Source organism: Pyxicephalus adspersus, chromosome 9, assembly GCF_032062135.1.
Source record: "Pyxicephalus adspersus chromosome 9, UCB_Pads_2.0, whole genome shotgun sequence".
Classification (NCBI taxonomy): domain Eukaryota; kingdom Metazoa; phylum Chordata; class Amphibia; order Anura; family Pyxicephalidae; genus Pyxicephalus; species Pyxicephalus adspersus.
Window position 1 is genome coordinate 35,332,951 of NC_092866.1, and position 8,472 is coordinate 35,341,422.

Below are 8,472 nucleotides of genomic sequence, written 5' to 3' on the forward strand. Positions count from 1 at the left end.
ACTGTAAGGTCTGTAAAATTGTGGAATCGGCTCCCTCAGGAAGTAGTTTCAGCAACTACTATAGATTGCTTTAAGAAAAAGCTGGATGTGTTTCTAGAGGCACAGAATATAACTGGGTATTAAGGCTTTAAAGTAAAAATAACAGTGATTGTTGATCCAGGGAACATCTGATTGCCTCATGGAATCAGGAATTAATTTTTGTTCCCCTGTTGAAGCAAGTTGTACCAGAGGTTTTTTTGCCTTCCTCTGGACCAACTAGGTCTTATAGGGTTTTATATCTGGGATATGTTTATTTCCCTAGTGGCTGAACTTGATGGATTTATGTCTTTTTTCAACTTAACCTACTATGTAACTATTTTTTTCCTTAATATTATTTTTATTATTTATGAACAGGATTTATATAGCGCCAACATATTACACAGTGCTTTACAATAAATAGGTATTTTTAAGGCTCTTAAACTGAATTTTTTATCACTTATCATTCCTGTATATGCTCATTACATTCTCCTCACATCCTCACACTATACAGTTGTGTTTTATTCTGACATTGGACAGATTACATAATTGTGTCGTTATAAATGTCTGAATGATGTGCTTAGGGTTAGAAGTAGTGTTTCCTGCCACATGCAGGCATGGTAGAGGACGGGAGCCCCTGAAATGCATTGAACCATCAACCCAAGCTGGTGAGATAGCTGAGAAGTGAGGACACCACCGATGCATTCTTGCAATCAGGGCATCACCATTATAAAAGAAGATCCAGTTCAGAGCCCCCTCACACATAGGGGTTCCTACTATAAAAAGATGCTAGATGTCATCTCCTTGATTTATGATACGCTATTCTTCCACAGAAACAGAAGGATTAAACAATTGTCCTCCCACCTATTTATTCATGTAGCCCCTATACCTCTATATTCATACAAAATATAGAATAACAAACAAAAGAAAGAGGTTTGCGCTCCAGGGTTGTATGTAAAATAAATTAACTATGCATTTGTACAAACTTAGTTTCATACGTAACTATGGTACAGAGATTATGTTACATATATCCAGTCTAGTTAAATATTCACCGGACTGGAGTATATCTGCTAGACAAAGTAGTTCTGGCTATAGTTCAGACAGTTTAACCGTATGAGTCTTTATGCTACCCGACACGTTTTGCCTTGCTAGGCTTCCTCGGGGGAGAATAGGCTTAATGACTGTATGGTCTGCACATAAGTTCAAGAAGAAAAATTAATATAGTATACAATCATTTTGTATGGTTTTATCAAATATAACAATATGTAAGTTGATTATGGAATAATATATATGATGGTTGTGTATTGAGTTTAATGAGTGTAGAATATACTGTACATATCAAGATGGAGTGTTCTTGTTAAATCAATTTGAGGTATTCAATATATGATGATGATAATATAAATTGTTTGCTGTGTTCTACTAATCTATGTTGCTACATTTCATACTTTGCTTACCATTTAGCACAATAGCTGGTTTTGTTTTTAAAACTTTGAATGTTTCAATGTCCATTTTGCAATCCAGTCTAAGTTAATGTTATTTTTTTGTGTTTGTGGCCATATTGCTTCATTTCAATAATATGTCCTTCACCACCTTAAATATTTGTTCTACATACATATTTTCTAATCCAGTTTTCCACCCTTGATAGGTCAAATTTGCATATTGTTTTGGTAAGGATTTTTTGAACGCAATATATGGTGGGCAATTTTTGAACTACCTTGGCTTTATATGGAAGTGTGTGTTTACATGTGTTTTTTTCATGTAAATTTAGTGGTGTCTGTGTGGTGTCTATAATTCATGTGGCCTTTAAGCAAATGAGTTTATTTTGTTTAAGTTGTTTGAAAAAGTTGTTTACATGTGTTTTTTTCATGTAAATTTAGTGGTGTCTGTGTGGTGTCTATAATTCATGTGGCCTTTAAGCAAATGAGTTTATTTTGTTTAAGTTGTTTGAAAAAGTTTGTTTTTTGGGGGTTTGTTTTCATGTGATCTCCTACAAAAGTCAATTATGCTTATTTTTAAGCAAATCCCTTCTATGAATTGTTTGAAAGGCTAAAAACAGCACAGTTGGGTTATTAAAACTCTGGGAGTCTAAACTTTGGAGTCTGCTGCGCATTTTTGTGCGCCAAGGCGTAACTGCTATGTGAACTGTGTTCTGTCAGTTGAAAAATGCACCGGCCAATTTTCCAGAGAAGGATCCTCATTAAGGTAAGTTTTTCCTTTTATGTGTATATTGTTTGCTTCATGTGCACTAATGTATGTACATACATGCATATATATATATATATATATATATGTATGCATATATATATACATATTCTACAACAATCAGTGTGGGAGATAAGAAGGTTTATACATAAGGCTAATGATAGCAATAGGGACACAGACACAGATCTCATGCTGCTGCTGGTATAGGAAGGGTAAGATTGTTTCACAGTGCAAGATGGGCATAGCTGATCTCTGAAATCTATAGGACATGCCCACACTTGCATGTGAAATAATCCTATTCTTATAGCAGCTGCAGCTCCATGAGATCTGTGTTTGTCTATGCTGCTCTCATTAGTGTTGGTCGAATAGCTCACTATTCGGCCATGTAACGGAGAAAGTGTACCGCAGAAACACGCACGATAACTGAACGACCGTGCACGATAGATAGTGAAAGATCGTCGGCCAATCAGATCCACCGTGGCGGTCGTTCATTTCCAACGACAATCTTCGTTCGTGGGTGTCCTTGGTCCCTTTACCATTTAGCACAATAGCTTCTTATTATTTTTTTTTACTTGGAATGTTTTAATGTCTATTTTGCAATTTTTAAGTCAATGTTAATGCTATGTTATTGTGTTTGTGGCCATATTGTTTGATTGCAAAATTCTGCCTTTATTACCACTTTTCAATGTTTGTCCTGCATGAAGATTTTCTAGTCCAGTTTTCCACCCTTGAGCAAAATTGCATATTGGTTTGGTAAGTATTTTTTGAATGCAATATTTGTTGGGCCATTTTTGGACTATTTTGGTTTTACATGGAAGTGTGGGTTTACATGTGTTTTGTTTGTACTTTTTAATTTTTTCGTCATTAGTGTAAAGTTTAGTGATGTGTATTTTTCTTGTTTTTTGGTTTTGATGTGTTTTTATATTTTATTGTGACCTTTTAGCAAATGTTTCTTTTGAATAAAGTTTTTTCAAAAATGTTGTTTGTTTTTTGGGGGTTTATGTGATCTCCTTTCCAATCTCCCAGGACACACAGTTGAAAAAGACAATTGTGATTGTTTTTAAGCTGTTCCTTCCTCTGAATTATTTGTAAGGCTAAAAACAGCACAATTGTTCTATTAAAAATCAGTTGTTTGATGCGCATAATTGTGCGCTTTCAGTTCAGGCGCATGTAGCTCATTGTTGTGCGCCACGGCGGACCCGCTACGTGCGCCTGAACTGTTCTATGAGTTGAAAAATGCACTGCACTTTTGCATAGTCCTCATTAAGGTAAATTTGGATTTCTGTATATTTCATGTTTTGCTTCATATGCACTCATGTATGTATAGACATGATTGCACATAAAGCCAAACATGTATGTTTGCATTTAGATGTGTGTACATAGAAAAGAGAAATTAGAAGAAGAAATCGGCAAAGAGGGCTTTTTGGACCATATTGCTTCACATTGCAAAGATTGCTATTTCTTCCTATGATTTTGGATATCCAACATTCATGGAGGATATTTCTTCTGGTTAAAAGAAGGAATCCACCTTTATGTGCTTCCACTACCAAGCTAAGGGGAGAAAGTCAATTATATATAGTGGGCCAACATCTAAAATGCCATACAAAGTGGATTTGGCATTGGAAGATATACATTGGATATTGCTTCTGGTTAAAGGAGGAAACCCCCTTATATACTTCCACTACCAAGCTGAGGTAAGTCAATATATAGTTGGGCAAGGTCTAACATGCAATTCAAACTGAATAAACACCCTGGAAGGCTTGAAAAGCAAGAACATATGTTTGGCTCAAAGTGAAACATAACAAAAAATATATACAAAAAGTATTATAATATAAAATATATGTGCGTATCTATGCGCAACACCGGAACACTGGCTACAAGCAGGTAATGATGCGCATACAACAGGCGTACATGCAAATGCGTGGCATGGCCATGTTTTACAGTAGGCGGGAGTAAACCAGGAAGTTTTATATCTGTAATATTCCTCAGGATAAGAACTCACCATCTTTAATCCTTCACATGTCCTAAACCCTTGTTTGTAACTACTTGAAATGTTGAGGATCCTACTAGCTACTACTCAACCACATTTCTTGGAGGTTGTTGCAGTGCACTTCAAATGCTTGTAATTTGGTGGACTATTATCTATGAGTGTCCTCATAGGCTGCAAATTATGACATGCAGAATTCCCACACACAGATATCACACTGTGCCCATGTCGTCGTTACACATGCCCACAGAGTGGATATATTTTACCAAGTAGTTTTTTTATATAGAAGCCACAGCACAGCTATAGAATAAGGGAGGGACAGCCTGTGTCCCCATCTCATTCTAGCCGGGCTATTCTCACTGCCCAGCTCTTATCGGCAGCTGGAATCCTCTGCACGGATGACAGCTGAGAATGGAGCGTCCTTGACTCGGGTAGCTCGGATCATCGCCCCCCTTTCGCCCAAACCCCTTTAAACCAATTTGCTTTTCCCTCCCTCCATTTGCACTAGCCATTTTTCACTGAAAAACATTTCCCGCACTTAACCACCTTTTTGTTTTCAACCTTTTTCCACACCTAGCTTTCACTATCCTCACCTTCTCAATGCACCCGCCACCTCCTGCATACCAGCCATCCCTCCTTCTTTTTTTTCTCCAACAAGCACTGACACCTGTTTTAGGGTAAAATGGCTTACAAGCAGCCGTTTATTTAACACAAATTTTAAACTTCTTTTTATTAAACAATAAATACCCATCTTAAATAACATATGAAATAACTTACATTAAATAACATACCTTAAATAACATACATTATCATAATTTAACATTCAATTTATCATCACATTAGCATATTCATAACAATAATATTTCAAAATTGCCTAAATTTTTCCTTAAACCATTATAATTAATTCTGTAAACCAACAACCCATTGTCAAAAACCACTGTGCCCTATTGCACTATATCCAACTGACCTTGCTCCACTCCAACTCATTTTGGCCACTATATCTGACCAAACTATGATCACTCCCGGGAACTCTAACCTGATCCTCAAATAATCAATTTTAATATCCCTGATCAGTTCCCGCATGGATCGCTGTCCTAAGTCGTTGCCTCCAGCATGTATCACCACCACATCCGGGCGCCGGTCCAATTCCACAAATCTTCAAAACTCCCGCACCACCCTGCTCCATAGCATGCCACGAACACCCAGCCAGCGCACTGTCGCCTCCTCCCTGGGCAATCCTAGCAGTCGACCCCCCGGCCATACCTCCGCTCGTTTGGCCCCCCACCACACATAGGAGTGACCAAGTATCCACATTAAGCAGTTGTGCCCTCCTGTAAAAAAAACAAACATGTTTACCAACCTACAACAACTCCTTCCGCCCCGCACCACACACCCCAACTAACCCCCCTTTTTGAACCCCCATCTTACAACAGATGTGGCCGAATTTACAACCGGAACCTTCTCGATTTCCACCGTCCAATCCTCCGAATAACCCTCTCCCCTAGGCCCCATCTGGCTGCCTCCAATCCTAAAGGAATGGGATGAGTAACCCTTTGGATCTTTACCCATACTCACCAAACATTTTCTAAACACTGCTATGAACTGAAAACGAGACAAAAAGGTCCCGTTTACATGCAACAACAAAAGGCCCTTCTATCCTAGGCCTCCGTCTGAATAATTCCCCTACTACCGTAACCGGGCAGACGGGACCCCACCATCCGAAAAAGTTGTATTTGAAAACCTTTCCCAAACTGGTCAGTCTTAGACTTGCGGATCCTCATACTCACCTCCTCCTCCGACAAAGTGACATCCTGCCACACTACTCCCCCAGCCCGGTCCCAGCCGGGGCTAACCAACTCCCCAATCCTCATTGCCCAAAAAAACGCTAAGACAAACGCTGCCTTAAAAAGCAATTTTTCATATGAACCCTCGCATACCCGTGCTATGCTCACCAACAACTCCCCCAACAACGTAAAAGAAACCGGCCTCCTAGCATCCAGAGACCTCTTTCCTTTCCTATAACCTTTAACCGCCTTACTAAAAATGTCAGGTTCTTCTCCCCTTGCAAATTAAACCAAAATGCCATACCAGCTAATTTCCTATTGACCCCTGCCAGTGACACACCTCTAGCAAAATCTTTCGCCAGCCAACACAACAATAGGTGGACTGAATTCTCCCTTGTCCGCCCACCTCCAAACTGCCTGCATAACTGATCCCACTCTCTCCAAACCCCCGCATAACAATTCCAGGTGCGCTCACTCACCGACCTTTTTACCATCTCACCAATCAGGCCAATGCAATTCCCCACAGTTCTACTGGACAAGGCTCCCCTGCCTGCTCTGCCTCTGGCGCCAGCGCGCGAAACCTGCCCCACTGGAAACGGGACAACGCATCAGCCACCACATTTTGTGATGTTATGCTGCAAGCACCTCAACACTAAATGCCTCAACAGCCGCACTGCTGGCCCTGATGATACTGACAGACTATTGATGGCCTGTACTACCCCTAGGTTATCACAATGGAATCTAACTTTTTTGTTTGCTAACTCCTTCCCCCACAAATCAATTGCCACCACAATAGGGAAGAGTTCCAGCACCACCAAATTCTTCACCAGCTCTGCTTTCACCCACTCTTGAGGCCATGCCCCCACACTCCACTTACCCTGAAAATAGGCACCAAAACCTGTAGACCCCGCCGCATCAGTGTACAACTCCAAATCCACCGCCGTGATAGGCCCTTCCAACCACATAGCCTTCCCATTGAACGACACCAAAAACATTTTCCACACCTTCAAATCTGCCTTCACTTCCTTGGACAAACACACAAAGTGTGTCGGCAATTTGACTCCTGCCGTCGAAGCTGCCAACCGTCTACAAAATATTCTACCCATCCTCACCACCCTACAAGCAAAGTTCAACTTCCCCAACAATGACTGTACCTCTCTCAAACGCATCTTCTTCCTGTCACAAGCCCCATCCACTTCCGCCTTCAGTGCTACCAACTTGTTTTTCTGTCTTGCACAATTCAGGATCAATGCCATCATTTACCGAACCCCCCGGCAGGAATGATGGATCAATCTAAACTTACATGGCTCCTTTTGGGGGACCAAGCCCAACGGGGAAACCACCAAACCTTCCATTGGCGGCCTCTCAAAAGGGACGATCATCCTTCCTAACCCCACTTCTTTCTCCAATTTTGTTGTCACTACCTCTGGATGCTGCAAAGCCGACCTCAATTTTTGGGTTCCTTTGGAATAACAGGTAATTCGCAGGGAATCCAAAAACCATTTTCAAAACCTTCCTCCAATATTCTAGCTGACGCCCGGTCAGGATACTTACTTAGAAAAGGCTGCATCCTTGCGATGATCACTGGCGTCATTCCTTTTCCAGCGCCATCCCCCCCGACTTGCCCCATGCTTAAAACACCTGGCAAGCCCGTGGGTACCTCCACATCCTGAACATTCGTGGCGGAACCGGCAAGTCCCTCCGAATTTGCACGAGCCCTCATTGAACAGCCAGCACACTCCATACTTCTTTCCGGCCGGCGATCCAACTCCTTGTGGCCCACCGGCCCCCCACTGAAAAAACTGTTGACCACTAGGCCTCCCCACTGTCATTATCCTCATCCAAAGACCTGATGTCTTTGTGATCCCACCGCAATGACGGTCTCACTGCCTTCCGCTGACAAAATTGTTCGTTATACCGCAGCCAGGCAGTGCCCCCGTAAAGCCGGTGTGCTTCCCCAATAGTGTCCAGGTAGCAAAATAAACCCGCACACAGCTCTGGCTGACATTCCCCAAGTACGCTGGCTAATATACTAAACGCCTGTAACCAGTTAAGGAAGGTTAGAGGAATTAAGCGATGACGCCGTTGCTCGCTTTCATCCTTGCGCCCTTCCCCCGCCGGCCTATCAACATTAAAGGGATCTAACGGTAAAAGAGAAAATATGTCGACGTAATCACCTTTTAAAATCTTCTCACGAACTTCCATCCTTTAAGTGCGCTGAGTGTGAGCGGTCCCTCGAAGCACACGTAAACTTCTCCTCTCGCTGTTGATGTCGACCTATTTGACTGCTCCAGTCCTTTAAATATACCACTGCCTGCTTCCCCTTCCCCTACACTCGATACCACTGACCCCTCACACGACTTTACTCTGCTACACTCCCTCTGCCCCCCCCTAAACTACCCCCTTTTTGCACACTCCCCTCCCCCCCATTGGCCCCTGCTTAATAGCCTGCATGACCTCCCTCAAATCTGCTAACACTTCTTG